The 19,876-nt window shown below is 45.8% G+C and overlaps 1 protein-coding gene across 3 annotated transcripts in view; it reads left to right on the forward strand.

Moving 5' to 3' along the window:
• LOC118173484 (high mobility group protein HMGI-C-like) overlaps positions 1 to 19,876 on the forward strand; it is a 62,971-nt gene that overhangs the window by 27,927 nt on the left and 15,168 nt on the right. Inside the window, exon 1 of one of the 3 annotated variants that reach the window (XM_035338051.1) lies at positions 18,249 to 18,453. The exons of the other annotated variants lie outside the window; for them this stretch is intronic. The gene's annotated coding sequence lies outside the window, so the exon portion shown is untranslated. Of the gene's footprint in view, positions 1 to 18,248; positions 18,454 to 19,876 lie in introns of those variants that run through there. 3 annotated transcript variants of the gene reach the window in all.

The raw sequence follows: 19,876 nt of genomic DNA on the forward strand, positions 1-19,876 counted from the left end.
CTTTAGGTCTGGAGTTTATTCATGCTGAGATGGATATGAATAAATCCTGTGCTCCAGTATGTAAGCTGTTTGCATAGCAGGGGTCAGAAAGGTCCCATTCCTCTTTTGCCCTCTGTACAATGTTGCATTATGAGGGCTTTGCATTTTTCTGAAGGATGAAATATTTGAGGTTGCAAGAATCAGAGTGCTGAAGGTTAATGGACCCTAAGAGTCTGATAAATATCATTAATGCTCTTCCATTAATCACCTAGACTGGGGGAACCTACTGGTCTGTGCTGGGTTTCCCCCTGGGCCTGCCCTAGTTCCCTTGCTAAAGGAGGGGTGCATGTGCTCAAGGTCTCTTCCAAGCATGATGCCAGGAGGCAGCCATGGTCTGCACCCTGTAACCAGTTTACCCAAAGTTTACCTATGCCATGGTTTAGATCTAGTGAGTTCATTCATCCGATAACTGGATTTCTTGTTTCAATGGGGATTTCCTGCTGCGTTATCCTCTGGATAATGGGCTTGCTGCTGCTGTGAATATAGCAGAGAAACCACAGTGGTACGTGGAGCTCGCCTTAGCAATAAGGAACTGCTCAGATGTTTTCTGACAGGTGAAGGTGACTTGAAAAACTGCTCACTCATAGAAGTGTGCTGCCAGAAGTCTTCCCCTGTACTTGTTGTTCTGTGACCAGTCTCTAACATGCAATAACTAAAAACCAACATTACCTGATAACTGTGGGGTCAGATGACAGTCCAATTTCCAGGGGCCTGGTAACAAGTGTGTGTTACATCAGGAACTGGAGCTCTTCTCCAGGGCTGCGTGAGCCATGGAGGCCTTGTGAAGGCCATCCTGGCTGTATTGCAGTGAGGTGGGATGAGCTGGCAAAGTTCCTCCATGCGCTACATCTCTTCTCAAAGGTCCAACAAAATACGGAGTAAAGTAATGCGATGAGCATTGGTAAAGTACTTTGGGACTGGGAATCGGGAGCAGCAGTAGGGTCATCAGAAGAATTTAGAAAACTTTGACCTTCCTAATGCCAAGCCTCTGCTTTCATTGAAGTCAGCAGCAGAGCTCGCAGTGACCTCATCTGTGCAGGACAGAGTCGAGAAACACAGCACTTGTCTTGCTGCCTTGCCCATGGCAATGTCAACAGCTGTCACCAGCCGCGAACCTGGTCCTGGCAGGTAGATGAAGGATGAAGGAGTCCCTTAATATGTAGGAGAAATGATTAATAAGTTTTCTAACGTGTTGTTATAACAACCAGCTGTTTGCTTTTGCCTCTGCTTGCCTATGTGCTAGGGTTGAGCAAGGGACAGAAGTGAACAGCACAGTGCATGCAGCCCACAAGGTGTTGGTGCAAACCCCTTTTGCTCACTGTCACCACCATCAGTAGGATCTGAGGAGAAGCTGAAGCCTTGGGGAGCCAGGAGGAGCGTGGCTGCAGAGAACTGAAGGGCTGTGGCAGTTGCACTGGGATGTGGCTTAAATGGTACAAGGAAATGCAGCCAGGGCTCTGCTCCTGCAATTGGGCCAGCTCTGTAGATCAGTGAAGTGCTAGCAATTTACTGTAAATGAGATATAATATGCTGCAGTGAGTGTGTAGCCTGAATGCTACCCATTATTCCCCTTGAGAACCTCAGAAGGCATCAGTCTCAACTGAAGAGCTAAAACAGGGAGGAGTGTCAAATAGCCCTCTGTGGTAAGTCTTGCTGCTGGTGGAAGAGCCAGCCTCTTGTGCAAAGCAATGTGTGTGTACTCCATTTGGCCGGAGTCTGTCTATTATTTTTCATTTTGTACCATTTACTCTGCAGTCGTACTTTGTAACACATCATTCCGGTACAGTTTTTATTACAGAGTATAGGAAGTGCAGAAAGTAGTTTATCTGCTTCTCTCCATCGCTAGCAGTGATAGCATAAACAGAGATGTTTCTCACACACAGGAGCTCTGGGGCAGGACTGTTTCCCCACGCAGGGGCAGGGCTCAGAGCCATGGCAGTATTGCTCTAGGCTTTGCACAAGCACATGGATATGCCGTGTTTGGGTAAAAGAAAACATGTTAGGTAAGATAGAGATCCTACTGGCCGTCACTTCTGAATGCAGGAGAGCAGCTAATGTTGCCATAATGCTCAAGTCTCTTCTCAAGCTGTGGATGTAATGGAGATGAGTGTCAGGCACTGACACTCATTGTTACAGGCGAGGGACCTGCATCATTAGAGGAGGCTGACTTTGAACGTCCTTTGTATGTGTCTGAGGAACTAGATCTGCTCTGTAGACTTCTAAAGGACTGCTGCACCCATCTGGTGTTGCCCTGCATGGCACGTAGCTTACATGAGTGGCCGAGGCTTATCTCTGCCCCTTGCTTCCCAGTGTGGTAAGGGCGTGCATGAGATGCAGTGCACTGGATCTCCCTGTCAGATCCTTGTGTGTTGCTCCATGAAGGATCTCAAGCTCAGGCTAGAGATGAATTATTCCTCCTTTGTGGCTCTCATAAACCCATCAATGGCCAGCATAGTCTTTTGTTTGATACTTGCTGCAGTATCGCGCACAGGCTCAGTGCTCCAGCCAGCCAAAACCCAGGTGATAAGATAGGATGCTCTTGGCCTCTCTTTCAAAGAGACTTTTGCCCCTGTCAGAATCACTTCAATCTCCCAAGGCACTTTCAAACAGCACCTGTGTGCATGAACGCAGGTGCTGAGCTGCATCTCCAGTCTTGCTGAGGGCTACTAGCTGCACACCGGAGTTTGACACTGTAATAATAAATTTATTTTGTCAGATGAAATTAATCTTGGATTATCTGCTTCACCAATTCAAATACAGGCTTCTACATTAGCATCCACTTTCCTTAGGCTTGAATCTTTCAGGAAATAGATGCAAATTGGAAAGCCTACGTAAGTTAACCAAGGCTGTAAATCCAGCCACATCACACGTGAGCCCGGGAGGTAGAGAACAGCTTTCAAACCACTTCCCACAAATTGGGAGTGAGCACTGCACTCTCATACATCTTATTAAAGCTGTGGTGAGAAACAGGCTGGCTAATACAGTGACCCTGTGCTTGCAGCAACCGCTGACATCTAAGGAACAAAAAATACCATCACCTACCTCCAGCCAGTGCAATCCAGATTAATTTCTGCCCCCTGAATTAACACTCCAAAGCCTTGTAATGAGCCCCTCAGGGCTGTGCTCAATAGATCTGCCCCAAGCCTGCTGTGTGAGGAGCTCTGTGGGAAATCAGAGGAGCCCTCTGCCATCACCTGCCTCGTTTGGGTCCCTGCATACATCGCCTGCACCTGCGACGTTTGGGTGTCGGATTTGGCTGGTAGGTTACTCCTAGGGAAAAGGTGCGAGAGGGTGCACGGTGGCAGCAGCGCTGTGCAGTGAGGAGGTGTCTGAGCTGGCCAAGACCCATTTGCTTTAGGCCTGGAAGCGGGATTGCCAAGGGAAGATAAGTACGTCAGAGCATCCTGCATCTGAGGGGCTCAAGCACAAACCTTTCTGGACCAAGCCAATATGTGGAGCTGTCCTTTGCTGTGCCATGTGGATGTTAACCCCAGTCTGACATTTCATTTCAGGAAACACTTCTGTTTTCTTGTTCAGTTTTTTTTTCAGGGTTTTTAGGTATTTTGATTTTTTTTTTTCTTCCCAGGGTACATGCCTGCAACTGAAGTATTAGAAACCTCAGAATTGTAGTCAAAGCATAATTTAAAAACATGCTAGGAGTGGAAATGCAATTAAGGTGCCTTAACCGCCTTTACGCTGCCCTGCAGCAATGCAAAGGAAAACAATTTGTTTTTAAAGGTTATTGTAATCTAGAGCTTTAAAACCTAACATGCCTTAATCATTACTAAATGGTTATTGAAGTTTACCTTCTTCAGCCATAAACAACTGCTAAGTAAAATGTACCTTTTCCATCTTTACTAGGCAAACAGCACAAGAACAATTGTCACTGTGGCCATTTCATAAAAGACTGAGCTAAGTACCAGCAAATGAAGCCATGTCAGGCCTCAGCTGACTGTTGAATAGCAAGGGTCATACCAAGCTCAGGTGTGGGCCTCCCTACCTTTTTTTGGCTTCATGTGAAGAAGAAAAAGCTATTTATCAAAGCCATGTTTCCATACAAATGGCACGTTTCTGTCTGGTCCTGCAATCACCCACTCCGGTGCTTAGCTTGATATTCCTGGGGACTACTCACACATTTCATGTCGAGGTTGACATTTGGTTTTCTAGCATGAGGGCCAGTTCTGTCTTCTCAAAGCTTCAGATTCCTTGCATCTTGAAGCACCAAGATGAGGGGCAAAAGAAGTATCTTTGTCAGGTGTGCAGCACAAACGACTTGCTCTGACCAGCAGGACTGTGCTCTGGGTAACTGCCACCAGCCTGTCCTCACCTGGTCTTCCACCATTTTGCCCCTACGATTTGTAGGGTCATAGGGGACCACAAAAGAGAAGTAATCTGCTCCTTAGGCTGAGTTATCTTAAGGTGATGGAGAGCTTGGTGTACTTGTTTTTTCCATTTTTAAGATCTTTCAAGATGAAAAATCTGCTGCCTTTCTCAAAGGACACTTGCAGTTTTTGGTTGAGTAAAGTAAAATTCTTCATACGGTATGAAGGTTTTTATCTCTTTGTGCATCTTTGCCATTATATATCCTCCTGTGAGCCGTGGTATGTGGATTTCAAAAGCTCTAACTTTTGTCTTTTCCTCACATCAGAATCTACTGTAAGGTTGAACCAATCAGGTATTTTGAAATTGTCCACTTTCCTGGGAAGGGATGGGCAGGATCCTAGGTAGACATGCATAGCAGCAAACCTTTCTGGCTGTGCTTGAGATGGACTTGTACATCTGCAGCTCAGCTGTGCTGGGCAAGGGGGTTCATTACACACTGCCCTGCTTATCAGGTGCAGTTTTGAGTTGCCATAATCTGACATTACATTTGGACAGCTTTCGCTGTCCTCCCCTGACAGCAGTCTGTGATCCATATTTTTTTACGGCTGGTATAATCTGAAAATCAAGTACTTCTGGCAGTTTTTGTAGCTCCATATAGTACACTACATTCATCTGAACAACTGTCGTTTGCCTTTAATCTGTCCAGATCCAATTATTTTAAGTATTCACAGGTGAACCATTAGAGACCACATGTCCTTTTTAAATAATAATGATTTTTTTTTCTTTTTTTTTAAAAAAAAAAGGAACTTTGTTTTCTCTGCTATGGCTGAAGGTGGGAGCTCTGTACCTGGTCACCTCTGGGCTTGTGATGTGACAAGCCCTTCGCTGTGCCTCAGTTCTCTTGTAGGTGCAGTAATCCTGCACTCCTCCTCCCCACTCCTCCATTTAAAATATGGTTTGAAGTCTACAATGTGTTTAATGTGAGCAGGAGAGACTCGCTCTTCTGAACCGTCCCTTGCTCAGTCCGGTTTCATTGCATTTATTCGGTATTATCTTCCTCTTGAAAGTAAAAGCAGTGATACTGGAGTCTTCTGTAGCAGGAATGGTCTGAGCTGGGCCAATGTATGAAAGTGGGGAAAACAACAGGAAAAAACGGGTTGTGTTTGTTAGCTCAATGTTTCTCAAATGTTTCGTGTTGCCAACGCTATCTGAAGCGGTAATAAAGTCTAAGCTTTCCCCCCTTACACTTGCTGTGCAAGTGCACAAAGGTACTAGTGGCAACGGTGTTATGCCAGCGTAATTACTTTATGTTGTGTTTTAAGGGGCTGGCAAAGAGCTCTTGGCTGTAAAGGGTTAGGGTGTGCAAGGAATGCAAGAACAAGATTTCTTTAGCCTGAGATCATAGCTGCATGTTCAGCATCCCACTAATCCTCTTTTCCTCCCTGGACTGTGTTTCTTGAGCTCCTTGGGGGATTTTGATCCATCAGTAGAAACCCCCAGTCTATTACTGAGCCATAACTGCCTGTGGAAATACACCAAACCCAAACTTGATTGCCAGCACCTCTAAAACCTCAGGGCAGTCAGGATTTGAGAGAAGGTGGGTTAGGATCTGCTGGGGCTCGGTGGGATGGGGATGCGGTGCTCACGGCACAGAGGAGGCATCAGGCTCACCGTCAAGCAGGGAAGCAGCTCCCTGCTGTGCTCTGGGACAGCTCTGCAGTGGTGCTGGGGCAGTGATGCCCCTTAGAAAACACTGGCACTTCTCTGTGAAAGTGGAGCGAGGTCTGGAGAGTGACACCCAAGCAATGGACTACTTGGCATGGGCCTCCTCACCAAGAGTCACTGCCTGCTCTTGGCTGAGCTAGCAGCAGTTAATTCTGTCTCTTTGGGGAATATTTGGTGATATTTAGCAAAAAGGTTTGTGTTCTCAGGTCAAGCCAAATAGCCCGTTTACCCCATCGCAGTACTGCTACCACAGCTTCTGGCACCGGCAGAGCTCTCAGCCCGCAGCTCTCCCCTGCCCCGGCTGCTGCCCAGCAGCAAGGAGCCGCCTGCAGGAGCTGGAGGACGGTGAGGCAGCTGCTGGACACGCTGCCGCCTCCTTGGCTGCCCATGAGTGGGCCCAGCAAGTCCCCAGCGTGGGCTCTGGGCTGGCTGAGGGCAGCACCCTCCTGCCTGGAACAGACAAGGCCCATTAAGAGTTAATGCCTGCAATTAGAAATGAGCCGCGCGAGTTGGAGGTTTCAGAAAGATGACAGTGGGTGTGAAACGCTGTAACGTTCCCATTAATTTGAAATGTCTCCTTTCTGGCCAGAAAGAAATGCCCAGATTTTTTAGTCAATATTAATTTTACACTTGGCACCACAGGAGAGTGTGAACTGCTGAGTTCACAAAGGGTCCATCTAATAAACAGACAATAGAAAATCAGAAAAGCGAAGATTGAGTTCACTTGCCCAGGCGATGAGAGTATAATAACCATGAGGGCTGCAGAGGGCAATGGAAAATTCTGAGCAGTAATGAGGAGCCGCAGCGAGCGCCTGCGCCTTGGGCCTGTGGCAGACACAGGTGGGAACAGCGGGAGAAGGTGGGATGGCGGGGTGCTGTGCCGGAGGGAGGGAGCCTCGGATCGGCAACGGGAGACGGAGGAGGAGATCGCATCACCGGGGCGCTGGAGGTATGGAAGGGCCAGAGAAGGAATGCCAATTGTTGTCCTGCGAATGGATCCCATGCCCGGTCTCCACGTGATTTCCTTTAGAAGAATTTGAAATTTTAGATGGGCTCCCACATGCACACCTGCAGCCTGTCAGGTGGGCTCTGCCCCTCCCTGTTTGGATCGCCTCTCCGGCTAGATTACTTCGTTAGGCAAGCCATCCCACCTCCTGGCAGCCTGCAGAATGAGAGGCATCAGGCTCTGGAAGGTGTGGTGACCAGCCAAGTCAGTACTGCAGGATAAGAAATGAACTTGGTTCCAAAGAGCCAGATGCTACCGGCTTTCTAATAAACTCAAAGGAAACTCCGTGAACAGGAGATAATTATCAGAAAAACAGATTGCTTTGAGGGATATGTTTGCCTGCTTGCTTTGGCTTTCAAGCAGTCTGCTAAGCAGGTCTCTTTTATTGACTTGATACCAGCACAGGACTTTCCAAAGCCAGAATTGCTTAATTTCACTCATTCATAGGCACTTGGAGCTTACGGACATCCTTGTGCTTCATGCCTTGACCTCTGCTTTCTTCATGAGATAGCAGGGTCCAGACCTGGTTAACATTCTGAAGGCTCCATTCCCTGCTTTAGCTGAGATGATGTTTCAAAATAAGCTGATTTTTCTGCAGGTTTGTTCTTTTAGTCCCCTTCCCTTTTCTTCTTAATGAACACTTCTGATATATGTGGAACCTGAATTCTACCTTGATTGGAACTGTACCCCAGGATCAAAATTCAAAGTTGAGGTGAGCCCCGGTATCACCCCAAGCACTGAATCGCTCAGAAGCCTGGCACTTAGGTAATGCGAACACCGCGGGGAGCCCAGATACTTTATTTTAATTCCTGTAACACTGTTAGCGTTTTTGATCTGGCCATTAAAGAAGCAAGGTGAAAGAGTAAGGAAGCACCTGCCTCTGCATTATCTGTGTGTGACAAGCCAGCAGTGGATGCTGCATCTGATTATCTGTAATGCTCAGGACTGGTTTCTGGACAGAAGACTACGGATTTTGTTGAAGAGGGAAAAGAGCTTCAGCCTTCTCAGCATAGGATGCAGATGTAATCCCAGCACTGAGATTTAAAAAAAAAAAAAAAAAAAAAAAAAAAAGGCTGGAGATATAAATTCCTTGTCAAGGGGTAGCTTTAGAGCCCAGGTGAGAAACTGCAGAGAACAAAGTGCACTTGGACTAAGTGTAGCAAGGGGAATGTGTGTGAAGTGTGAAGTGCATGTGTTGAGAGAGGAGAGAAATGGGGCAAACAGAGTCCTCTGGGGGAAGGAAGAATTCCCAGAGCCCCTGGTGTGAAAAAGGGACAGGAAGGTTAGCAGAGAATCCCTAAAATACAAGGGGGCTAGGGACGGAAGATGAAGAAGGCCTATGGGGGTGTGGGAGTAGAGTAGCTGGATGCAGAGACCACCTGCAGAATGAGAGGTTGCCTTCTCTCAGGGGTGGCACAACACCAGACACAGGAGAGGAGGCCTGCAGGTGGGCAACGCCAGCAGCCTGTGCGAATACCACGGACAGATGGCAGAGTAAACCATCAGGCCCAGGTCCACGGACTTAGCTGACATTGCAGCTTCTCAAATCTGTGTTCAAGGCCACAGGTGTATTGCTGAAGTTTCCTAGCCTACAAATCAGAGGTGAAAAAATCTTGTGCAATCCAGAGGTATTATTGGAGTTTTGCTCAAGCTGTAAATATTTTAATCACATCTTACAAGCCTTTAACATTAAGCTCAGTGTTTTCTGTTCTTTGGGCACCCAAATCTGCAACACCGGATACAAGCAAAATGCAACATCTGTTCTGAGGCATGCATGAGTTTATGTATCCCTCTGCAGGTGTCCTGCAGTGGCTGTGTGCCCTTCCCCTGCTTTCTGCAACCCAGGAAACCCATCCTGGAGCCCTTGGGGTGTGACAAGGGCTTGGACCTACAGCATTGTGATCAGGGGGTGCAAGCCATTTTGCCATTGGCGTACCAGCAGGGAATCCCAGTGTCAGGAGCAGAGTGCAGCACAGTGAGACTATATTTTACCTTCTTTCATTTCCTGTTAATAAAATAAGGTGACTATTTTTTACTATTTGACTGTGGTGCTAGCTGTGCTGATAGAACCCATATCGGGGGTGCTGGAGGGGTAAGGAAGGCCAGCAGAGCTCAGTCATTGCAACTTGTCCCAGCCTTCTTGGTATCTAAGTGGAAAAGGTCTTCCCATCCATGTTTCTGTAGTGAAGTACCTCCTCCTCTTTCAGCCCTTCATAATGTGAATGTTTCATAAACACAGCCTCTGTTACCTTTTTTATTTTATTTTATTTTATTTTGGAACATGCTCCTCTGTTCATTCATCCAAGCACCCCAGTTTGGTGGTTAGCAAAGACCCCACCAGGGCTCTGCTGTCTGATGGTCAGGGTGTCTTTAATCAGGCTAAATGGGTTAGCCTGAGTGACATGCCTCCGTTCCAAGATAACCACCCAATTAATAAAATGCTCTGTTTGCTCAAATGGATGGACAACAAAACTACTTGAAAACATATCCATTTCCTGATTCATGAGTACGTAGTGCAAGACGGTCAGAACAGGAGCTCTTGCTATGGATTGGTACTGGAGAAATGGAATTTAGCTTCACTGTTACTTCTTGAGTACAGTGATCATTGGTATGTTTGTAACGAGGCCACCCTCCCATGGAGGTTTGTGAGAGGGGTTGGTGTGGGAGGATGTGCTCTACATCCAGCTCTCATAAGCCTCCTTTTCTTGAGCTCTATCCCCTGGCTGCTGGGTAAGGGTGTTGATAGCTCCTTCTTGCTCCCCTACTCTGTCACAGAACATAAAATCTTGGCAAAACAGATTTGTGATTTGGTTCCCGAACTGAACATTTAAGCAGTCTCAAACACTAATGAATTGCCAGGACTGGAAGGTTTCACCTGAGGTCTGAGGAACTCAAGGATGAAATAGCTGAATTGCCAAAGGCAGTGTGTAACATTTCTCTTAAAATTTCCTGGCACCTGAAGCATGGAGGGGAGGTAAATATAACATCAATCTTTAAAAAATGGTTTGGGGAGGATCCAGGAAACTGAAGGCTTGTAAGCTTGGCATATATAGTATATAAACTAGTAAAGGTATAATAGAAAAAATAGTCAACAAAAGGATAAATAAAATCAGTTTTGGGAAAGTCAACATCCCTTCTGTAGAGGCAAGAGGTTTGACTTGCAAACCTCTTGGAGTTCTTTGAAAAGTATGTAGATAAGGTCGATCCAGATGATAGTGGATTTCTATAAGAACAATTTGCCGGAAGCGTTAACAAATCAAGAACTTGAGCAGGCATTGCCTAAGAGAGACAGTTCTAAGATGCATAAGTAATTGGCAAAGAGACTGGAAGCAGAAGAAAATGAGAGAAAAGTTATCAGAGTGGAAGGATGTTTCCAGGAGAGTTTCAGGCATCTGTGCTCGGATCTGTACTGTAGAACATGTTCAGAAATGAACAGTGGGCTTCAAATTTTGCTGATAAAATTGTTATTCAGGTCTGCAAAGATAATCATCAACAGTGAAAAACTGTTGAAAAACTTTGAGACTGAATGACCAGACAATAAAATGGCAGATGAAATTTCATGTGAATAACTGAAGTGAGGCATGCAGAGAAAAACAGCCCTTGTGCATATAAAGTGATGGGCTTTGAGTTGCTGGAATGGCTTCTGTATAGGACTGAATGAGAAGTCGTTTTCAGCATGGAAGAGACATGACTGAGAGACTATACTAAGGATGGAAGAGTATGGGAAGGGGTTGACTGTCCACTGCATCTCTCAATCAAAATGAAAAGTTTTCCAAAGAAAACCGCAGCCTGAGCTAACATGAATGTGCTGCTCTCGTATGTTCTAGAGTGATTCTCATATAGAATGGAATTGCCTCTCCTAAGGAATGTTGCTCTCCTACCCAAGCTTCTTTCCTGAAAAGTGTAGGCAAAGTCACCCGAGGTAAAATCCTATGTGATAATTGTTGAAGTCACTATTCCAGCCCAGCCTCCAAATAGAGGTTTGGCTCGGGAGAGAGCTTCCTCACCCAGCTGAATCGCTGTCACTGGTGTTTATAGCGTACATGCATGATAATCTTTTTGATCTCTGTAGGCATCTGGAATTCTTCTGCTTGGGTAGCTGGCAGCTAGCCTAGCTCATCTGAACTGGCAGCTGCAAAGGTGGAGACTGATCAGAAATAGCTGGAAATTGATAGGACCCTTTCTGGAGACCCCTCTTCCCTCTGCACCTTGAAGGTACTGCATGCTTTACTGCCACAATTCGCTGTCACTTACACACTCACCTTCGGCAATGCTGTCATCAGAGCACAAGGCCTTTCATAAGGGCTGGGTAAATGGGGGACTGGGGTGGAAGCAGGAAAGGGCAGGGCTCAAGGCTAACTTCAGGGCATTGCTTGGGCTACAGGCTGTTGTCAGCTTTACAGAGGATAAATACACCTGAGTTGCTATCTGTAGCCACCCAAAAATACAATCTATGACTTAAAGAGTTGGGGGAGAGTGTTGGGTGGACAGTTTTCATCAGGAGCAGGCAGGCTGTGGCACATGTAGCACATGTAGCACCTGCTGTAGCACATGGCCCCATCCTGAGATCAAGTAGGAGGGCAGAACAAGATTTTTCACATCACGTAGGATTCATCTCATTTGTGTGCATCAACACAAATACCAGCCTCGACGTCTTGTCTCTGTTCAGAGCATGCAGTGGTTAGGTCATAAAGATCAAAGCCTGTGTTTGTCCCTGGACTTCCACCAATGAAGAAGAAAAAACAACTCCGATCAGGAAAGCCAGGGTGAAGGGCACTTTTCCAACTCATCCCTGCTTCTCCCTCACTCCGCCTTGCCCAGTGCAGTTTTCTGCCACAGTCCTATCCACACACCACTCTCACCTGGAATAAATCCACATGTGAAGTGTGTCTAGCAGTGGTGACTGATTAGATGGGTGTGTATTTGCTTGGGAGTCTCTGGGGCTCTTCCTCGGGGGAAGGCAGGGCGAATAAATGATTTGCCAGAGTTTATTGTGGTGCTGCCACAGTTGCGGAAGACAGAAGTGGCATGAAGTGCCTGAGATCTCGAAATGGCAAAGCCAGACAATTGAAATGCAAGGGAAGGGTGTGTAGGGAAGAGGGTGGGAGGAGAGAAATATGTATATATACATATATATATATATAATAAAATCCTAAGAGCAGATTTACCAGCAATTTTAAAATCCAATTTCCCAGTATTTGGTTTCTAACAGCTTGTAATCAGCTAATATTTGTTTTGTCAACGCAGGTGTTTGACCATCTCCGCTGATCCCGAGCTGCATGTGTTTCTGTTACTAGTGCTTTGGAAACCCCTGGCTGCTCAGTGGCATTTACACTCACTGATAAGTGGCTCATGGGGTGGGGGCGAAATGCAGTTACCTTTGGGAAATGTATGGGGAGAGTGCCACTGTGTGGTAACGCAAAGAATTTCACCTGCCCTTCTCAGAAGGCGTAAAGAGCATCTCTGAGGTTAACAGCATTCCCCGTTTCTCCCCACGACATGGGTTGTTCCTCGTAAAGGAACAGGAGCAACCCTTCAGGCACTTCCATTTTGCTGTCTTTTTCCTCCCCTTCTCTCCCTCAGTAGCTTTTTGACATCGGTAAGACAAAAATGTGTTCTTCTGTCATATGTGTTAACATGCCTTTCCTCGAGGGAGAGTGAAATAAAGGGTAAAAACAGGACATACATGGAAAATACACAGTGCCCGGCAATTCTTTCTAAACAATCTGCTGCAGGCTGTGTCTCAGCCATGGACAACACGAGTTGCTTTCTCCATCTGTTCAGGGACTTAGGGCTGTGCTGTCTTGCACCCGTTATGATAATGGGACCACACTGTAATCATCCTTCAAGTACAGAATGCATTCTGCACCCAACAGGTGTAATACTGAGCCTCAGTCCCCTGCCCTGGCATCCTCCTAATCTGGTCGTTTGGCTTTACTCAGCAGGTCTCACACCTTAGTGATTGCTTCTCAATGCCTTTTAGCTCTAGGTCCTTACATAGTACACCCATGGCTAGCAAATTTGCTTTGGTTCTGTTCTGGGGAAGGGAATGCTTCCTTTTGAAGCTGGGTTGTTTGTCGTAAGATTGAATGGAAAAAAACAACAGCAAGGACCTTGCCAGGGGCATAGCCTGCAGGCTGTACCTGTGCTGTGCGCCTGGCACTGGCTCAGCAGCTAATCCATCAGTATGCTTGTTGGTTCTTTGCAGACATCTTTCCAAAGGAGCCTGACTTCATGAACACTTCAGCCTGATCATAAGAAAGTTGGTGGCATTCAGGAGTGTATGTGAGCTTTAACTTCTTTCAGTCATTTAAGACCTAGGAGGATTCCAGTAAATGTCTTGGAGCAGCACACAGGATACACGCTGCAAAGTCAGGGACGGGAGCATGGTGCACACTGCTGTTCTCCTTTGGCGTGAATGTGCTTGACATAGTGTCTGGGGCTCACGTCTGCTTCTCTTGCTGGGACATGCAAGAGAACTTTCTGATAATTTTCTACAGAAACCTTGGAAGAAGGACACAATCACTCCGGGAGTCGTCCTGAGATGCATGTTGCAATCTTCTGGCTAGCCCTTATTCAGTCATGGAGGAGATGGATTTGTCCATATTACACCCCATCTCTCTTAGAGGAATCCATCCCTCTACACTGGAAAACCAGTAAAATCCCGTTGCCAGCAAAGCACCTCTGGATAGCCATAGGTATCCATTCATGAGGATACTTTCCTCGTTTCTTTCAAACATTCTGTGTTGCTCCTTGGGATGGGCACCAAGGGGATCATCTTGGGCCTGAGCTGTCTCCCACACAAACATGCATCTCCCTCCGTATGTACGCCTGCCCCCCAGTATCTGGGACACTGCTTGCTATGCCTGCCAGTCTGCTCCTCAGCCATAGCCTTCCTACTCTACCTCTTAGCCAGCGGGTGGTCCTCTGATACAGACAGCTTGCTGTGGAGCCCTCTGGTGATGCTCTTGGTTCCCTTTGGTCACAAACGAGAATTATATAGCCTTTCCTTTCTCATTGTGGTCTGGTCTTCATTCATACTCAGCTATCTATATTCTATGATTCTGTGATCTACTGGTAGAAGGTCGATTTTTACAGAGGTCCTTTGAGGCCATCTCCAGGCCATCCTTCACAATGTCTCCACGTGGCTGTACAGAGCAAGGTGGGAGCTCTTTCTAATTCCACCCGTACCTTTCTTGCCTGCAGCAAAGCTGCTCTCTCTTCGCTTCTCACTCACCTCTCATTTCTAGGCCTCTGCTCCTCTGGTTTTTGGAGGTTTTCCAGCAAGTCCACAGTTTTCTCAAAGTCAGATTTTGCAACCCTGCATCATCCAGAGAGTTGGAATTGCTGTTGAACATAATATAAAAGAATTATGAACTATAGCATTATGAGGCACACTTCCATTACAATGATAAAATAGGGCATAGCAAATCTATTTATTATCTTGTGGAAATCACAGCTCAGCCTAATCTCCAGTTAAAATATTCATTAATACAACCTGAATAATAAGCATATATAGAACAATTGCTACGAAACTAGTTTTCATTATGTTTATAAGGTACAGGTTTGTGCACATGAGAGGTTCCGACAAGATCAGGATAGCAGTGAATGAAACTCTTTATATACACCTGTCTAACAGAAAAGGATTATACACAAATGAATCTACAGCTGGTGTTAGTCTACGTATATCGTGCTATACCATGGTGACCAGTCTGGTTTCTGGAAGAGTGAAGATAAGGAATAGGAAGGCAGGCAGAGACTTGCACTGCATTGTGGTGAAATCTGGATGGTTCCTAGAGGAACCTGGCAGCTATCTCACAGACACAAGCTAGCCCTCGTGTAGGGCAAGTGTCACCACAAATGCACAAATCCATTTCAGGACATACGTATCTTAGCAAATCACTCAAGAGTAGAAACCTTGCTAATTTTGTTTTGTTTCATTTTACCTCTGCGGAGAGGGAATTTGAAGGATTCTTGTCCTCTAGATTTGGCAGCTGCTGTTTTTCTGCTGGTTGGTTCAGCTCACATTTGTTCCTCCTTCATGGGGCCTCTGCAAGAGAAATTTCCTCAGAAGGTGCTGTTGTGACCATGCCTCAGCTCTCGGCCAGAAGCTGCACTGCTCTGTAGCAGCTCCTACAAGCAGTTCCAGGTGAAGCAGGGTGGACAATGTCCCAGCAGTTCTGTGCTGCCTCTGACGACCAGGATCCAGGTCTCTGTTTTAGCACAGCTCTCTGCTTGTTTGATGTACGCTGAAGATAGGGAGCACCAGTTTTGTGTTTCAGAGCTCACCTCCTGGCACTGAGGCTGCCCAGGGGAAGATATCCTGGGATCTGAACGCAGGGGTAGAGGGAACAGGGACCAGATCTGCCAGTCTGCCCCGGGGAAGCTTTGATGGGATCCTCACGTACCTAGCTGGATGGAATCAGCACGTGGTAAAACTATTTTGCTGGCAACTTCTTACTTAGCTACTGATATCTAAAATACTGATCTTAATTCCCCTGCCCCTAAAATACACGACTACTATCCTATCATATGGCAGTGGTGAACACAGCAGTTAATTGTTTGTAAAGCAGTTAAATGGTGGGATAAGGATTGCCACTAAAAAGTCCAGGTCAAAACAGATAATTCTGCCTTCTGAAAAAGGGTTACACAGTGTCATAAAGAACTGGCCAGCAAGGGTAGAAAAAAAGAGCAATGTGAACTGGGTGGAAGGGACAGCCTCTGAAATGGATGGGAATGCTGCAGAAAAAAATCATGCTTTATGCTGCTTAAAGGGCTTGTATGATCGTTGGCTATTAAACCACAGGAGTGGTAAAGGGGAATTAATTTTACCTCTGGTTTAATGGGAGTCAAAACAGCTACTGAAGCAGGGCATTCTGCTTTGGTGTCCCCTTCTTAAAAGGTATTAATATTCAAAGTTGAGGTAAGGGACACAAAAATGATTTTAGGGAAAAAAAAAAAAAAGAGAGAGAGAGAGAGGAGAGAAAGAAAGCTTTACAGTGTGACACGTGAGAAGCTCATTCTACTTTTTTTTTTTTTTTTTTTTTTTTTTGGAAGAATAGTGAGTGGACTTGATAACAGTGTAGGAGTATCGCTGAGTAGGGGAGGTAGGGAATAGGTAGGCTGGGTGCTTATCTGAGAAAAGTATGATAAGAACCAGCACCTGCAATCTGAAAGCACAGGGATCGAATTGTAAATTAGGGCATCTCTTTTAAAGGGGATTAACCACTGGAACACATGTCCAAGAGTAGTGGCACATTCTCCATCCCATGCTGCCTTTAAATCAAGAAGACATAATTTTCTGGGAGAGATGCTTCAGTCAAATACAAAAGTTTTGGACTCAGGCCAAGGTAATGATGAAATGACAGTCATTTATATACAGAATGATCTAATTGTTTCCCTTGGCCTTAAGTGCTAATGAAATTATGAAGTGTGGATATGAAATTAAAGATGCTATCATCCAATATATGCTCAATAAGGATGAAGTAGAACTGCATGTGCCAATTTAGTATTCTGACACTTTCTAACTAGAAATTTAATCGCTGCAATATTAATAACATTTTTTAGCACTGTTAAAAGTGGATGGTCAACTGTCTCTGGTTTAGTGCTACAGGATCAAGTTCAATATTTCTTTGCCACATAAAGATTTCTTCATTTCATACAATGGATAACAGTTCAGGTTTTGGCCTAGTCCTTGTGGTTGTACTACGTTCATGCAGTAGGCATACAACTTTGTCTCTAGTGATACATATCTTTAAAAATAAATAATATTAAAATTTAGAAATAAAATAAAATGTATATTTCAATAACAACACGGTGTGTATGCAGTAAGATTTTTGGTAGATTTAAGCATATAAAATAAATAACAATTTTCAGGTACATGAATATGTATACTGGCTTGATTTTTGGATTTAACCTTTTGCAAGGGGGTGATCAAAGGCTTTTCTTAACATCTGTGTTGACTTGGTTTTATGAGTGGCTAGAAGCTACGACTGAAGTCTTGAGCCACTTTTCCTAAGACCTGTGTAACTGCATCTCTTCCCAAACAAAATGTTGTCTAATTAAGCAAAATGCTACCTGGTTCGTGTATTAGCCCTGCTTTGTGTGGAAAATTGAGTACAAAAAGAAGGTGACTTTGCTGAGGTCACGTAAGAAGCATGGGGCAGCCCCAAGAACTGGACACATTTCCATGGCCTCTGTGTCCGTCATTAACCAGGACATGAACATTCCCATGTCAGTAAGGTCGAGACTGATATTTTCCAGACTACAGTAAGTGATATAGGTGCCTTACGTTTTCAGAAGTTACTTAGGAACTCAAGTTACTGCATTTTTTTAATATGGCTGGCTCTGAGAAAAAAATAAATAAGTAAAAGAAGAAGAAAGAAAGAAAAAAAAAAGAAAGAAAACTTGTTTATTTAATTTTACTGTCAGTATAAGTGATTTACTCTTTGACATGAAGAATCTCAGACTTTTGTCTCTAAGATACTGTCATGGGTTTTACACAGGTAGAGACTGAGATATTTTAATTCTTTGTTTTTGCTAATAACAATATGCTGAAAACCCCCACATGTGCGTCTGAAAGATATCGAGTCAGTCATATGAAAAGTCTGTGTTCTCCTCTGCAAAATAGTTTTGGGGACTTTTGCCAGCTCTAATGGTTGTTCATGTAATTAGTATAGAACACCTAACCCGGAGCCATGCAGCATCTCCTTTCTAAATGTGCTTAATCTCAGCTGAAGTCAGCTTCCATTTTTATTTGTGGCTTATAGTAGATGCCCCAAGCATACATTAATAACCACTTTGTCATCACAAGCCCTCCTGAGGCTACCTGTTTCTGTGGGTTTTGTTCGTGCAATTGTTTTCACAAAACAGAGCCAAGCATGATTCTTGCTAGCCTCTGTAAATAGGGAAAGCTGTGAAACGATCTGTCCCCTTTATTCAGATCATTCATTTCGCATTCGGAAACCGGTGTTATTTTTAGTAAGCAGGGCAGTGGTACAGCCTGCCTGTTGTAAGTGGTCTGGTTCGGGACTCTTCTTTTTGTTCTTGCCAGTTCAGTGTGCGATTCCAGGCAGGCTGAAGTGCGCTGGGTTTCACTTGCTGTCACTACTCAGGACTGCCATCAGAAGGAGAGCGCTGGCGGTGCTCACACTGCTTTCCATATCACTAACTGGGAGCGCAATAAATAGCGTTCGGCTCGTTGTACGGCTCCTGAAATGAATGTGTGCAGAGGCTTCGGTTAGCTGCTTCTCTCCCGTGCAGAAGGGGTGTCACCGCTGGAGACCTCTGTCCTTCTCGCCTGTCTTCATTGCTAGGTCTGCTGGGGCCGGGTCAAGTGGCGCTGCCCAACTTCTCACCAGGTAATCGCGTTCCTTTCCTACTGCATCAGCAAGCCTGTGTTTCAAACGTGTATGCAGAGCTCCTCTGCAAGACACTGGGGTTTGTTCAGCCACGGGGATTAATAATCTTGCTAATTGAGACCTTGTCTGAAAGTAGGTTGAGGCACAACACTTGCTTGCCTCGTGTATCCCTGTTTTGGGTTGCCAAAATGCCTGTCCTTGCCAGGAAACGCAGAGGGCTATTTCCTGGTTTTGTGCATGTGGACAGTGTTTTTTGGCTGTCAGTAGCCGAACTGAACATGATAGTAATTCTGCAGAGTAGTGAGGCTTGATGCTATCTCAAATAAGACATGACTGTGATTTGATTTTTATTTCAGGAACCACGCTTTTCTCCTTACCCTCCTACTTCCCTGTAAATACTGCTGGTTTTCTCCACTGACCCTGCATTTCTTGGGGAGCTTTTTTTTTGGTGCTAGGGTCTGGACAGAGACTTTGAGAGATAGGACAGTGCTTTAGTGAACATTTGGGGCTTTGGACAAATCCTCTAAGGCAGCATCTTTACGTGTTCCTAGTGTGTAGTGTTAGGGGGTCTACAATCAGCGCAGAGGCAATAAGTGGAACTGTAGCTTGATAGCTTTGGGAGAAGTGCTGGAGGTGCATTTAAGACTTTAGGCCTGGCCTCAAGGCTTAAGGTCTTTATTGTGGTACATGTTTCCTTTAATGGAGACAGCAAGCTGAGTCCTGTATCCCCTATCTGCCTGGTTTGGGACTGGGTGAGCGCAGCATACAGCACCTCTGCAGAGCCCCAGCTCAGGTGCTGCTCTGTGCCAGGGTCCTGGGGCGGGGAACTGCAGCTTGGGGCCAGATCAGACCCACGAGCCTTCGGCTTCCTGGGGGAAGAGGGTGGAGGTCTGTTTTGGTGCTCAGCAGGATGTGGCTAATCCTGGGCTGTATTTCTTCAGTTGTGACAGCTTCTCCCTTGCGCTCCTGAACTCCACGACATCAGGGAGTCAATGGTGCCATGCTCTGCTCTCTCCTGCTGGAGGTTCTTAGTGTTGTTCTACAAATGGGAAGGTCCTCAGACCTCCCGCCTCAGGCTGAGGGCAATCACTAACACTTCCCATTTTCTGTCTGTAAGATTATGGAATCACACTGGAAGTACAGGAAGATGGCATGACTCGCTCAGGATCAGAGGCAGGACCAGGTTCCAGGCCGCTCGTTCTTGTTGCTCTTGGTATCCAGCTGTGCTTTCTGTGTCCTCTCTGGGCTGGTTTAACTGCCTCCTTGCTCTGCCTGCCGTGCCCGTGGGAAGCCTGTTTCTTGCCAGGGCTTTGAGGCTGATGGCACTGAGGCAGGGCTGACGCCAGGCCCTCCACTATGGAGCCGTGCAGCAACCCTCAGGGCAAGTCCTGCGCCTACTGAGCGGCCGGGCCCACAGTGCAGC

This window comes from Oxyura jamaicensis, chromosome 12, assembly GCF_011077185.1.
Source record: "Oxyura jamaicensis isolate SHBP4307 breed ruddy duck chromosome 12, BPBGC_Ojam_1.0, whole genome shotgun sequence".
In the NCBI taxonomy this organism is placed as follows: Eukaryota; Metazoa; Chordata; class Aves; order Anseriformes; family Anatidae; genus Oxyura; species Oxyura jamaicensis.